Here is a 15,975-nt window from a genome sequence, read left to right as displayed (position 1 = left end):
GGGATCTTGCCTGGCTGATGAATTCGTGACAAGTCGCTCGCTTCTGTGAAGTGTCTTCTACGATGGATATTGCATCGTGTCTACTCGTTGCTGCTACGCAAACATCTGGGATCTGAATAACGCGCCCGAGGATCGACGGAAATTTTCATCCCTTTTGATGAAGTCGGTAAAGAAGTTGCTAAAGAAACTTTGTTCGAAACACTCTTCGTCATAAAAAATGACTAAACATTTCATGAATTTGCGAAAGTTTACATTTACCAGTAAATCAAATTGAAAGCCACGAGGAAACTTTTCCTGACGCATGTGAATTACACACTGTGTACGGTATTCAAAGTCTCGTAACTCGAATAAGCAAGCTTTTCAAATATTTTTTCAAAATTCTGATAGTCACTGTTGCGATGTGACAAATTCCATTTCGTACTGTATATTGATAAAGAATTCAACCATAGTTTTTCGGAACAAACTGACTTTTATTATTACTGAAAAACATTTGCGACCTTTGAGTGAAGACATTTTTCGACACGCGGAAAGATTCGCAAGTGACTAAATTTCACAAGAAATAATCTGTGGGAGGGTCGTTCTTATGCTTACCCTCTTTCACGTGAATCTGTCTGCAAGAACGAGGACAAACGGTTTGACGCCTTTTTGCGTAAAATGTTATCGAGTGCGGGAGGAACGGTGGCTTGGCTCTGGTCCAACCCAGACGAGCTTATTCTGGTTGCAAATTGGCTCTTACATGTCGCAATAATTCGGTCTGAATGCCGTGATTGTGCGATATTATCGCTGAGAGGTTCAGTTATACCATAAAATTAATGACTGGCCCCGTGTTTTATGTACGACACACACATATATCGTATATATCTTACATGTGTCGCCGATGTTTCGCAAGCTCGCGAGATCGCGCCCTTGTGTACACCGCGTATCGATTCAACGGCGCTCTTCAGGCTTTCACGTAGGAAAAACCCTCGAGATAAGAACTTTTCACCTAAACTGTCACATCTGTCTTGCGAAACGAGCCTTTGTACTGTTTCGCTGATCGCGTCAAATGCGTTCACAGATACGCAAATTATTTGGAACCATTTCATTTTGACTCAACGGAGTGGAAGGCTTTCGTTTCATCATCGGGACGCTGACCGAGCACCGATTCACTATTCCTGAATTTTTCAATTTACTTTTCACGAGATTTTTCAAACATCAATCATATCGGATCGGTTACCCGAATTTGTAACGGCTAATATAAATTCCCTTGTGTTCGTGATATTTCGTTGCACGTATACATATGTAGATAGCTTTGTTCCCAGCTCAATGTCAATTCGTGGTACGGTAATTTTTTTTTTTCTTCTTTTTTTTCAACATTCTTTTTTACCTTTCGTTTTTCACAAATCGGAGCGTGGAAACACCGCAGTAAAAGCTTACAATATTCGCTAAAATATACATTACCTCTGTTGCTAAGCGTGCAACTTTCTCCGTTTTTGTTGGTTTTTCTTCCTAACTTTTGCTTCCTCCGTATTACAACAATTAATTGCAACTAAGGTACAGTTATCATAACACATTGTAGTATTTTCGCTGCGTATATATGTGTAATATTACGTGTATATATATATATATATATATATATATATATATATATATATATATATATATATATATATATATGTAATTTTTTATAACTCAGTTACCTTTACATCCACGTTGCGGTGAAACAATTTGTTGCCTAGCTTCATTCTAACCTGAAATCAGAAACAAGTTTTCATTTTCTTTTTTTTATATCCAGAAATGTCTATTTTCTCACAACATTGACAAAAACTGATACCATTGACTTTTTTCCTTTAATAACCGCACCTTTGCGTGACCTGGCTACGAAAATTCATGTACGATAGTTTAATCCGGCTATCGTCAAGTTATTAAATTATACGGGGTTAAGAAATATATACATGTACGTATAAAAGCTCGTCGGAAGCTGTTTTACATAATATTCCAGCTATACAAACCGGATCAAGCTTCATATCTCTGCATGACGCACGGTGAACAGGAAGCTTATTTTTTTCAGGCCGTATTTTTTACTGCTACACGTATATATCACATTTATACATAGACATATCCGAATCCGGCTTTCACCAACAAAGTAGAAGAACTCTCCCAATTTCTCGGGACCTGTTATTTGCCCCGTTATATATGCATAAGGAATCGGACCAGCGGGGGTGTCGTTAACGGCGTACCATAAAAGGATATTCGAGATCCGAGATATCACATATTCCCGGCAATTTCAAAGGACTCACGAGTCAGACGAAAAGGTCGGGAAAATTGGTAACCTGCTTTTTATTGTTACTAATAGTACCAAGTATTATTATCTATTTAATTTTTTTATTTTTTTTTTTTTTTTTTATCTCGGACAGGAACACTCCTCGTCTTCCCTTTTCTAACATCATGCAGGGACAGATCCGACACGCGTACTTCTTTTTCCGTTCGAAAGAACCCGGGGTTTCACCCCCCTCCCCTCACCTCTTGCCCATCTCCTCCCTTTCTCGCTCTCTCTCTCTCTCTCTCTCTCTCTCTCTCTCTCTCTCTCCAAATGTCAATGTATTACGACTCATACATGTATGTTCCTTGTAGGATTACCTCATTAGTTAACTAGGTTTGTAGTACCAGCCTGATAGCATGGGTTCTTCAATAAACATAGATTTAATTTAATTTAAATGTTTCTTACTCTGTTACATGTTTCTGTTTCTTACGTTCTATCGAGAGTTCAACAATTTTAATGTATTGTTGTCCTTAGGGGGTACCTTATCCCAGGACATTCCGAATAAACGCTTCTCTCTCTCTCTCTCTCTCTCTTCTATTCTCTCTTTCTCCCTGTGTCTCTCTCCCTCTTTCGTTTGATACCCAGCTACGCGTCGGAGTTAAGCTAACAAACATCGTCTCTTCCCGTGAAGCCCTCATCTCTATTCCCCGGCTCAGAGTTCCCTCAAGGATTCCCGGAGTTGAAAACGAGCTTCAATGAGTCGTATTAGTTATGGTAGACTGAGAATGAAACGGTCTCTCATCGCTAGAGTTCGATTTTAATCCAATCAATCCAAGCTTTCAATATATTCCCGAGTTTAAATTGAGAATCAACGAGGATTCGCGACAGGATCAACAGCGAAAGCTTCTTTTCATACCGCGGCCATAAGTTGCTTTAATTTATCATTCAAGCGTGATATTTATGTAGGGAACGTGTACCTGTTTGCCGCGTTGCATTCGATCCTGAATAGCTCGGACTTACCGAAAAGCTAGAAAAGACAAGCCACGCGTTTTAAAAAACCGTTTTCTCGCCGACGCGACGGAGTAACGACGCCGAGCTTTCGGTACACTCGTCTAGTTATACTCGATTAAATTGTTCCTGGATGACGGGGCGGCAAGACTGCAGGGGCTCGAATGATTTACCGATAACCAGCTTGAACTGCAGCTGCTTATAATGATAGATAATGAAAGTTCGTTAACTGGAGTCAACCAATTACCGCTTCATAAGCTCCCCCCGCAGAGACCGCCGCGTCTTCTGCAGACAACTACCCTTGTTATCTTTCATCATGTTCAATTCGCTGTGTTCGGTTGAAATTTTCACCAATCATTGAAATTTCAAATTAAGCACCGATATCCAATTTTTTCTTTACAATCCACGATTTTTTGTATTCGGTTTTTGACAAGATTTTCACCGCTTACGAATACGTAATAATTTGATGAAAATCGATAGTATGTATCGATTTTCTGCCAGCGAACTTTCGCAACTAAATTTTAACCTCTGCGTTTATTTATTGTTTTATTTCACATTTTGCTTACTTATTTTTTTTGCCAATTACACTTTTATAACGATACAATGTGAGGTGATCTGTCTCGAAGACCGAAAGTGCGCACTTTGCGACAGCATCTGGTTCACGGATAATAAAGATCTCGCAAGCTCACGGACTTGCTGTGCTTGTTAGAGAATAGTCGTAATGAAAGTTGGTTTTATTACGCGCCTCGCTGGCAGAACGACTCGGGGATGGCACGACTGTAACGAAGGACGGTGTCTCGGCTGAAATTACCGGGACGTACATCTCCCGACATATCGGAGATTATCTCCCATCGAAGATCGGAATGCCTGAAATCGAACGAAACGTGCGCGACCTCGGCTCGCGGATGCGGTTGTTTCGAACATGCAAAATCGGAGGCGACGCCGAACACCCACTCACCTTATCACCAGCTGTTTGCCCAACGGATAAATCCACCCCTCGGAGTTTGCCTACCGAATTTAACGAGATAAACACACGCGCCTCAAACATTGTTTGTGCAAAATCGTCTAGTCTTGTATACCTACCAAAGGTACAATTTCGGGGAGCGCGTTCGCCGTGTTTGTCGTTCTCAGGAATTATTAACCCTCACCAAATTCCGTTTAACCTTCTCCTTGCTAGACAACTTGGGATAAGATATACCAGTTTTAAATTTAATTATTCACTAGTCGGATTTCACCCGGCCTATTAAACTTGTTAGTTTTTGCAATCGAACCTGTTAGGTTAGGAACAAAGGAGAGGAACATATCTGTTCAGTTGAACGTGTTCGACTGGTTGTCGAAATATGAAGGAACATTGGTGAAATGGAAAGAAGTAAAGTATAATGTCGTAACGATCTTGCGTTGTGGAACAAAATAACGGGTTTCTTTGATCGTAAGGGAACGATCCAACAGGTACAAATAAATTGAGCAAAGATTATGGTTTTATCGGCGATACGTGTTTCTGGATAGAAGTTAGAAACAAGACTGTTTTTATAACAATACTGGTCGATGCATCAACGTTATTCATTTTGTGACATACGCAAGCTCGCATATGTCTTTTATCTATGATGACTACTAGATGAGAAAAGGGGACAAAATGGGTGATTTCACACTTCGTAACAATATAATAGCCTGAGAAATAATAGAGCAGGCTACGATTTGTTCTATTTTTTACTCACCGTGTGGCTGTACACGCTTTCTGCAATTCTCCGATTTTGGCCTCTGCGAGGATGAGAGACAGCAAGTTTAATGCTTACGCCAGGCGGTAACGATACTTACGGGTGATTGTCAGGCATTGTGTTAAGCTCTTCACCGAGTTCACAGTGCGCGATAAAAAACACTCAGCGATGTTGCCTACTTCGCTATTCTCGTTGCGTCAAATAAATCCACGTAAAATTTCAACGCTTCCCCAAAGCCGCTTATCAATTTCAAAATATTCAGAACCCGAATTCACCGCGGCAGAATTTTTCATCATTTCTCTATTTAACAGGAATTTTTCAACCAAGGTGAACTAAGACTAAGCAAAAATTGATCTTTCCTTTATTTTCTTTCCACCGAGTCTGAAAATTTGGTCGAAAAATTGTATAAGTACGTGGGTATTATACATATATATGTATATTTTTCCGTCTTTCTGTTTTTATTTTTTTTTTTTTTTTGTTGACTTCACTATGTCACAAACACAGTCCGCAATTTACATTTATGTACAAGTTAGAGACTAATTAACGTTCGTGTAATGCCTGGTTACGGACGCGGGTGCAACGTGACTACGCAATTATCTGGATGGTACACGTGAAACTATGTAATTTACATGAAAAAGGTGCGATTGCGTGACTATATCAAATTTAATTACTGCTAATACATAGTCACGTGTTTCATAGAGGAAGCTACTTCGCCTTGTGATTGTGTTTCACGTTGTCAGAGCTCGAAAAAAAAAACATTCTCGCACAAAACTTGTAGTTTTTTTTTTTTTTAACACACTAACGCCAACGCGTAAACTGTTCAAAATACTCCTGCTCTTAATCGGTGAATTAAAATCCCTTCGTGCTTACTCTACGAATCGAATATTACGGGAAAAGTGCGGTAGTTGGAAAAAGTTGTCGGTCCGAGTCACGACCACGTGATCGAATTAGTCACTTGTCGGTGGGAGAAAATACATATCTGCTCGGAGTTTATCAGTGGTCAGAGCGTTTAATTTAATTTCGTCCGCCGGGTTTATGATTGAATTTTATCGAGGGTGAGCGGCATTAGTTTCTCCATGACCAAGACGGAACGAGGGTTTCTGGGTGGGTTTGAATTGAACGGGTTATTGGCAATGTAAAATCTGGTAAACGATCGCCAACAACATTATCCGAGTTCGATCTATACGGTGGTAATAAACCGTATACCCGGGCACATCGAGTCGCGATCAAGCGAGCTACTATTCCAGTGGATGCGGCGTACGAAAGAAAAGTGAAAACGACGTACAGGGAGTAAATGCGAAGGCGGAGTTGAAAATAAAAAAATAGCAGGGTGACACTGCCGAATTTTCGAAAATATCTTTTGTAACATTCGTCAATAATACAGAAAGTCGAAAAACGGAAAGGTCAAAGTGCAGGAAGCGATTGTATTATAGAATCGTGAAAACTGAGTGTACATATTTGTATACAGCAGAAGTCTGACGATTCTATATTCTCGCTTTAAGCTTTCGAAATGATAAAAATGGCATGAAAGAGGAGGAAAACTCTTTGGAAATTCGACACTGCGAACCTTTTACCTTCTGGTATTTTTCAACGTTGTAACCCCCACCCCTCGCATCTCACTCTCATTTCACAGACGCAGAATTTATACAAGCACCGCGAATAACGCGTAGGGCAAGAAAATGCCAAAATCTGATTTACAACCAATTACGGATAGAAGTATTCGGCGATAACGCGATATCGCGATCCGTTTATCGGGAGACACTGGGCAGATGTCGAAGTGGTTTTATCCGTGGGCGTGTCGGGGGTGGACAGGTGGACGCGTCGCCCACCGTCACAATTAGGTGATACAATTTCCCCCATAATGCCGATATATCGATTGTCCGGTAGTTCGTTTCGCGTCTGCATGGTTCGCCAATTCCACTCGCACTTCCCTCGCCTCGATTCGAACCCGAACCCATTTAATTCCCGTAATATGTGCGGCGTGGAAGCGCGGAGAATCCAATGCGCGTTATACGATCCAAGCTCACAAGCGTCGACACCGCCGCCAATCGGGGTCGCTTTTACGGTCTGGTATTAACGAAGTTTGAGTTCTGGAAACTGGATCCTGAACTCGGGACGAGGGGAGGAGATTGGTCGACGCTTGGGTTCCTGGATCCTGTCGAGACGACAGCTGTAGTTTGTATAAACCGCAGTTCCACTACATCAACCGTTTGCGAGAGACGACGGTAATTGCACTTCATTGTCGGTACAATATCTCTCGAATGGCGGCTGCATTCGTTCAATGAAGTACCTTCGCCGATTTTCACAAGTTTCGAAACGTGACATTTCGCCTCGAATTCAAGTCGAGACTCAATTTTTCTTCAGTTCAATTTGATTTTAATGCAGGAAAGATTTCAATTTAACTGTGTATTAACTACGTACGTTTTCGAATAAAGAATATTTGATTTGAATCAAAAATGTATGATTCAATTTATAAAAACTGGCCCATCCTCCACAGCATCACCGGTTATGATGCTCGAATGCGTGAAAAAAATTCTTCACATCTCCTTTTCTAAACCATACAACGTTTGTAGGACACATTTTCGAATTGAACCATTAGGTCGGCTGAATACGTAACGCGTCTCTTAAGTTGGAACACCCTGCCTAAATGATATCGCAAATTCCGTAGACAATTCAAGCACGCCGAAAATTTCCCTCTCTGATTGAATTTGGGGCAGAAAATCTGTTGCACAGCACATCGAATCGTAATTATTCACCGAATAGTGGAATGTAATGTCAACTATTCGATGCCGGTTGATTTTAAAGAAAGCATATCGATGTGTACCATCAAATGTCCAACGATTGGCGAGGAATTCCTTCGAGCAGTTTAGATAGAGGATTGAGGGAAAAAATTCGACTTCTATGAGGTGATTAATCGACTCTCGTGTTTCTAAGTAAAATACGTGTATATTAAACATACACACCGCTATCGATTTCGAATTATCTTGACCGGCTGGCGAAGAGTCTTCAATCACTCGTTATATTACACCTCGTGCTTTTAACCCATTAAAAGTTCTGACTTTCCGTATAAGCTGTGTCCCACAGGGCAGGGGATCAACTTTCGAAAACGTTTATACCCCCCTTCGATTTAACGTTGTAAACCCAACCTCGCCAAAAGTATCGGCAAAAAATGTTCCCCGGATAATCTATCGGTAGGAGATAAAGCGCCATTAAGGGATCTAAAAGACGCGGGATAAATTCCCAAGGGTATAAGAAACAACCGGTCATTCCTTTCGGATACAGGCACGTACGTTCCGGCATACTCGACCCGCCTTAATCGGCTGAATTTTTCTCCCTCGCCGGCTGCTTTCGACCTCCCTGGTCGGAGGTACAAGGATTTCGCTGTCGCGTAATTAGGACCTCGAGTCGCTTTTTGACCACCGGCAGTGGTTTGCGGCTTGTGGTTTTTCCTCGGCGTCGACATATTCACGGTCCGTTTCGGCCCGTCGACATATTTCGGCTCTCCTAGCAGACCTGTACCATCTGTATCTACGTATCGCGGTATGTTTGCCGAGCATAAGCGGCCGCGGTGAAGAAGTCGGGCAAGTGGGAACCGGAGGGTAGAAGTAAAAGAAAAAAAAAGAGGCAAAAACGATTTACGAAAACTAAATAGGCCACGATTCAGAAATCTCTCGGCCTTTGAGGACAGCGGGAACTGACTCCGGGGTGAATTTTAAAGCACGCTGTTAGAGCAAAAATATTATACGTGTACGTATTTTATCTGAAGTTTACGTAAAATTTATATTCAGCAGGTAAACTTGATTCTATTTTTGTTTTCCACTGTTGTACGTTTGGTGATTATGTCAAGACACAGTTTGAATACGTGAAGAAAAAATGCATCGAAGTATCGATGAAAATGATACGACGAACTTTTCAAGGATCCCTCGCGAACTCGTTGATACGTGTGAGATCGGCCAGTCGAATTTCGCCCCCTGATTTCCGGCACCAAGTCACGAAGCGGAAGTCTACTCATAGTTTGGTAAAAGTGTTTGGTGGAAGTGGGGTCGGCGATATCAAGACTCTTGATTCACACGACTTAAGTTACGTGGCGAAGTGAGAAGAGTAACAAGAACGGACGGTTGTAGCTGAAATCTCCGCCTGGCAATATTCGAGGAGAGTTTTTGCCCTTTCGAAAGATGGTGGGGAAAACTTTTCTGACTCATCGAAAGTTTTTGCGATATCGGGGCTCGTCCTGCAAGCTTTGGAAAAAGGAACTTTCGCTGAACTTTAGCATTCATCGAAGAAGTTTCGGCGTAGGGAAGAAAGCGATTTACAATACTTTGCCAAATGGTATTTTACTACTCCATGTGCCGTATGTATGTATCATTCACACCAATCTCCGAATCTCTGAATCCCTGAGAATGAAATCTATTAACTCGATCAAAAGATTTCGATATTAGCCTGAGAAGCAGTCGCGGAAAGTTCAAAGTACCTGCTTGCGGAGTACCACGATTTATATTCAAGCCTCGGTACGTGTAGAATATACATATGTATATATATAAATATATATATATATACACACACACCCATTCATATACCCCTGGGGTATATTTTTCCGTAAAGAAATGCTCCGTTCCGTGGAAGCGATCAAAAGCGAGTGATTCGACTATCGTAGTTCGTCTCGAATAAGGCGTATTTTTCTGCGGAATCAGCGGTTCCTACTGTCATTCTAACTTCGAAGTTGAGCTCAACTCATCGGACATTTCAGCGTCTTGGACCGTGCGGTGACATTTTCAAAAGTCAAATCGGACAAAAAAATTCACCGAAAATATCGCGGAGTTAAATCACGACTCAAAGGCGTGTCGAGAGTCGCTTGTGAATGAAAAAAACAGAAAGAGAAAAACATACACCAGGCTTCGTCGGTCGGGTTTTGATTTACCGAAGTCCCTGTCACCGCGTGTTCCAGGCTTCGACGCAACACGTTAGGGTCGAAAACCGCAATAAATAAAAGGACGTCGCGTACTATCGGCGCCGCGTTAACACCGCTTGTGAATTTTTGCGAGAAACGCGGTTTTTTTTCCGTCGAAAAATGTACCCGCGTATCGCGGGGATCTTTTCCGTCGGCTATAAATTTTGATTAGTAGAAAGCGTACAGTTTCTCGCCTCTGATGTAACGGATGTGATTTCCCGGTGCAAACTGAGAGCCGCTTTTTGGTCTGAGAAATATCGTTGGTAGGAACCGGGGGATCACGTAAGGCCGCGATAATCGGACCGCGGATCAGTCATTGCCGAAAAGACTGGCGGGCAAAGTATTTATAAATCGAATAAGCTCACCTCTCAGCCACGTAGCCACGCACAGCGTTTCCGACGCGCTTATCGCATCTCCGGTCCGTCGGAGAGCTCTTGTGAAATTCTTCTTTAGCGGTGAAAATTTTCGCCCTTTTCACCCTTTGACAGAGAGGAACGCTGAAAATTCTTGCAAGGGTTGCATATTCTCTGAGATTTTTGGGCTCCCACCAAACGGGCCGAGAATAGTTGCATCGCAACCTCAAAGCATTATCGTCGTTTTTAAACTGCGGAAGGAGAATATCGGGACAGAAACACCGCGCCTGTATCCCAAATGGATTTTTCAAAACAAGAAAAGCTGCGACAGCGATTGTTCGACGCGAAAAGTGGAACGCATCGCCGGCGGAATGACGGGGCGATCAAACAACGCGAAGTGATATTAGCGGTTGAAGGATGGAAGCTGTATAGGGTGAGATCGGTTGACCACGGTCAGTTTTTACTGCCGGCAATGATACCACGCAGTAAATTGTCAGCCGTAGAAATGCCGCCGTTCGTGGTAAGAAAGAATAAAAGAAGCCGAAAGATGCTCGTCAAGGGGGTGAGAAAATATCCCGGATGTTTTACACAGGATGAATTAGATGGGAGGATTTCCGCAGGAGAACAACTTGGGACGGTGAATAATTGAATTTCAATTCGATGTGTCTCGGCGAATGGACCGGAAAAGGAAGACAAATCCATTCCTGATCCGGCAGCCAATATGGTGAATCTTTGATCATGTATCGGGAGTCGTTCCGTGCACATTCGTAAAAGTTTAACTTTTGATACAGCCCCGGGAAGATTGGTTCAATAGGTTTTAGAGACGTTCTTAAATTCCCGCACTGACGATGAGAGAAATTTTTAGTTCCGGTTACCGCTCATTCCATAACTATTTTCATTTTTTACCACAATCGAAAAATATAGTTCGAGGTACAAAATGAAAATTAGTTTTGTAGCTGTTACCGGAAAGTCTAGTATCCGTTACTGTTCTTTCTCATCACGATCACTGTTGCTATATTTTCTTGTAACCGTTGCGAAAATTTAACGCTTGTGCAACAACAAATTGACGTTAAGGCCTTGTTTAACTAAAAAAGTACGGTAAACTGAACGAGCTGATTTTGCGTTGCAATTACCAAAAAAGGATCGACAATAACGCAAAATGGTTAGGCGTACCTCGTTTCTCGTAATTCCAACAATACTCAAGCAGTTTTTTTAACGATACTTGTTTTACTGAATTTTTGTAGTTATTATAACAAATGAAATTTTTCCGAGTGCGGCTATGTGTAAACTTTGAACTCTATACGCGCTGAGGACACTTTATCTATCTAGATAATTTGTTAATCAGTGTAACGACTAGAGACAGAGGATAGATACGACTTTGATCACTGTTCAGCGGAGAATAGTTATGCAAGTTCTGTCCAACAGCTAACGAAGCACCGGCACGGTTAAGAATAGGCGAAAAGTTTGCGGTCGTACCTGAGAGAACGAGCAACTCGGCCCCTTTATACTTGGGTAAAATTCTTGACCGTGAACACGATCTTTCCATTAGACTTTTTCCTCCTCTCAGACGCGTATACCCACAGTCTGAGAGCTTGCAGACGTAGTTCATGCGTCTCGCCCGGGGGAAACGGACGGCGATTAATCAATAGAGAAACAGTTTCAACTCCCCGCTAAAACGAGTCGCGAATAAACCGGACTTCGAACGGCGTACAGATCACGATTAAGTGTAGCTGGAGACCCGAAAACCCGCTCGGGTTTCGATCACGTAGTCTGTGATGAAGGTTTCTGTACTAGAACTACTCCCGAGACAGGTTGCTCGGTTTTCCATGTAGAAGGAGCTGGAAAATCGGTCACGTAATTCTCGTGCTCGGCCGAGTTTCAATTAATTATCCAAACTTTACACGAAATCGAGTTCAGCTCAACCTCCACGTTTCTCAAGTTCCGATGCGAAGAACGTCTGCTTGCTGCCTGTGCGACACAATCGGTATGAAAGGATCTTCGGCAGCTAATGGAATAATTTTGGATTCCTACCCGCGTCAGTTCTTAAAGCATCCGCATCCGATTTATCCCATGCAACAACTTGAGTCTGTGAGACGGGTAAAGAAAGATAGGGCGAAGCTTTTCCAAGCCGATATATTTTCATCTGGTGATTTTAGATCGAACATTCTGAAAGTGGTTTTTTTTTTTCTTCTACTCTTTTTCTTTCCGCGAAAGAGTTCGCCACTCGAAGCAGGTGCAAAGGCTTTTGAGAATCGGATGAAAGAACCTCTTTCGCAGCCACACTTTACGCCTTTGGACGATCGAACGGTATCATCGTAACTCGAATCACACTTCATCAATATTTGAAAGGATTCTTCCAAAGCCCAGACCTGATATTCGTCTCGTTTGACGTTGCGCTCCATGAGAGCCGAGGCTGTTCCATCTCGGCGAGGAATTCGTGATGCGATGAGCCGAAAGTTTCCTGAGGGAGGATTTTAACTGAATATAGGATTAACGAATGCGAATTCGTTGCTAGCCGGGTGGAGACGTAAAATGAATGACGAATTAAACCGCAAACAACGGAGTGGTGGTGTGTGCCCGTTTTCGGCGAGCATTAATTGGCTCGTAGCTGGTTAGCTGTGGCCGAAAAGATGCGAGAGTGCTAAGGTAGTATTGACAAAGCTGCGCCCTAATCCAACTTCACCGAGTAATTTCCATATTAGGTTATCCCGCGTTAATTAACTTAACGGCACTGTCCTAATTCGGACTGAGTCCTTGCTAATGATAAGCGAAATAAACGGTGAGGTGGCGCCGTCCGAATGATTAACCTTGTCGGAAAGACAGAAACGACGAGATAGAAAGAGAGAGAGAGAGAGAAAAATGGCAACTCACAAAAGTTGGCAAACTCATCGTCATTTGCGTCCCCGCCAGAGTTTCATTCGTTTGTTTATCTTCGCTTTTTCTCGACGTTTGTTTTCTACCGGTTTACAACGACCAAGCCTCAAATTATACCCGGGCTTAAAAGCTCTGACCAGACTTCAACTTGACTGACGCACTCTGCGACAACTTGATTTTACCAGCGGACGCGTCGCGTCTCGTCGAATATTTTCATCTACCGTGGGTGAAAAAAATATTATCAGGCTTTAATGTGATCCCAGCTGTCGTACACCTACTTCGACTCATTGTGTGACGATAATACGTAAATCCTGATCCGACGGGGGTCTCGGGGCTTTCAGAACTTTCTTTAGAAAACTTTACTGTACACCCTTCGCGTGTTCAACTACGTGTAAATAACAATTTGTACACGCTATTAATGTGAACTCTCTACAGACTTCTAGGGTGTGTGGCCAAGACGGCGTTTTTCCATGGTCGGAAGCTTATCCTACCGGCTCTGGAGAGCTTTGAAGGATTTAGAACCGCGCGTTTCTTCGTAGTGAAATGAATCAGGTGTAATGATTTTGGACCCAACGTTTTATTCACAACAGCCGACGACAAAGGTACAAAGTACACTGCATTGAAATCTTGATCGAATTGCTTTCGTTTGAAAATAAAATTCTATTTCCGAGATTTTAGTCAAATCTCAATGAGAATAAATTCGTAGGTTTCAATCCGACCGGTTTTGAAACTTTGAACGAACAGAAAAACTGTCAATTTCATGGGTTTCTGATTGTTTGTAGAATTACGATTCATTCAAATGAAAATATCACAATTATTTTGCGAGCAACCCGAAACGACATCGATACCTTACTTATTTTTCACCACTAGATTATTCTGACAAACGAAGCGTGCAGAATTACCCATCTCACGTGCATCTGACAGAAGACGAATATTGCCCCAAGTTGTTGGAGGAGGCGGAGAATCTTATCGATGATCGACTTCAGAATTTGCCAGTGACATTCCGTATTTCACGATTCAGTAACCGACACCTAACGTATCTGCACGAGAAAAATGGAACTGCACATTTCACGTCGATTATAATAACAATTTCCACAGCAGTATTTTGCAATAGAATCTACAGTAATCGGACTAGATAACACAATTCAGATGTAATAATTGCACAACAATTAATAATTGCAACTTTTTTTCGCATAGTATAAATAAAATACCGCAACTGCTAAAGTATAATTTCAAGTCATGATTGGAATCGAAACGTGCGCCCGAAGTCTGTGCAGGGTGAAAACTTTTTCATGTGGAAAGAAACATAGTTTAGATTTTGAAAAAAACGGAAAAATTTTGGCCAAAAATTATCTTTACATCGTTACAGAACGTTAATAGTACGTTAATTATCGTTCTCCACTTCGTTTCTTCTCGACATCTCGTCGGCTGTGACAGACAATGACGACCGTGAAATATTTCCTTGCGCGGTGATATTTTCTTTCATGTATCTCAACAGCGGGAAGGTTCGTAAGAATAAGGAAAAGGAACTCATCCAGTCGCTTGACAGCGTGTCTTCTTCGGTGACAAGAGGGAAGAAACGAATGGGGGGTGAAAATAGAGGGATGAAGTATAAAGGCGAGCGAGGGCTGTAGGAAAGGCGAGAAAAATTGTTGGAAGGGAAAAACAGGGACAAGAATAACTGCGCGGGTAAAACGAAGTTACGTTTCTCTTCGCGGGTGTGCGGCGGGAAAACGAAATGCGTCGGGGCGTTAAAACCGTCGTCAAGACGCGCAGCGGTGAACCGGAAACTGGGTTTTAACTATTCGAATTCGAAGTAAACTCCGTTTCACTGAAAGCGGCTGCTCCGGGTATTCCAGTTACCGCAAGCCTGTGGTTCCTTGGTGCAAGCGCAGCTTGAATGACAGCAAAGGTGAAAAGAACATTTGTTTGAACTTGCAGTCAACCGAGTAAACGGTTCCGGTTCGTTTCGCTGCAGCGGGGAGAAATGAGGGCGGTTTTAAAACGGAATTAAACCTGCGGAATGAACTGTAAGTACGAGCCTCGGAGTTGTTTATTTTTCAATTTTCAAATCAGAATTTTTAAAACGAATTTCTCTGCACAATTCATCCGTGAATGAGCTCGAAATACTAAAGATGAAGAAAACCCCGCGTTCACCGGAAATTGAAACGGTAAACAGAAATTAATTACTCTCAGGGAATTGAGTCGAGGGTTGATGCGTCGGAAAAAAAACACGGCAATTTTTTGTTAACATCATGGCGCGAATATTACACGTAGGGCAATAAAAGGAGAGAAACAGACATCGATTACCTGTAAACGATTCTGCTTCGCAAACTGCGCGAGATGCTGGCTTTTTTCTCGGGGGATCAAAGTCTCATATATTTAAGATCCCGAGCAGCGTTTAACCGCCGAAGTCTCAATGAATTCGAATTAAGGCGAACCAGACGTACCTCATCGATACGCGGTCCGCATCTCCATCCAGATCGACTTTAAATTCAAGGAGAAATCGCCTCGGAAATCTGATTTTTCAACCTTCCGAAGTTAATTTTTTTTTTTTTTTTTCTCTTCTCCTCAGACGGAAAGTTTTTATCGCAAGGGTTGTAAGAAAGCATCAGCCGCAGCGTAATTTCGACCGTAAATTTCTGTTGAATCGAGGCTCCGTAGTTCCCACAAACTGCCTCCATCAGGTCCGCATAATTTTCAATTACTCAATAGGTGAATTTGGATGCGAATATTCGATTCCACCACTTTTTAACCGCCTCTTCTTCTCGCATTTTCGCGAGTCTCGTTCCAGGGAGTAATTCCTAAGAATTGCGTTAATTTAGCCATCGTCGA

At 42.2% G+C, this 15,975-nt stretch overlaps 1 protein-coding gene across 3 annotated transcripts in view; it reads right to left on the bottom strand.

Annotated features, from left to right (window-relative positions):
* Positions 1-1,639: 1,639 nt before the first annotated feature.
* LOC124176900 (allatostatin-A receptor) overlaps positions 1,640-15,975 on the bottom strand; it is a 32,443-nt gene continuing 18,107 nt past the window's right edge. Inside the window, exon 5 of one of the 3 annotated variants that reach the window (XM_046558741.1) lies at positions 1,640-1,730. The gene's annotated coding sequence lies outside the window, so the exon portion shown is untranslated. Of the gene's footprint in view, positions 1,758-15,975 lie in introns of all 3 variants that reach the window. The other 2 variants (XM_046558740.1, XM_046558742.1) reach the window with 2 other exon arrangements.

Source organism: Neodiprion fabricii, chromosome 2 (genome assembly GCF_021155785.1).
Source record: "Neodiprion fabricii isolate iyNeoFabr1 chromosome 2, iyNeoFabr1.1, whole genome shotgun sequence".
NCBI lineage: Eukaryota > Metazoa > Arthropoda > Insecta > Hymenoptera > Diprionidae > Neodiprion > Neodiprion fabricii.
Note: the sequence above shows the minus strand (reverse complement) of the source record. Positions and strands in the feature narration are given on the sequence as shown.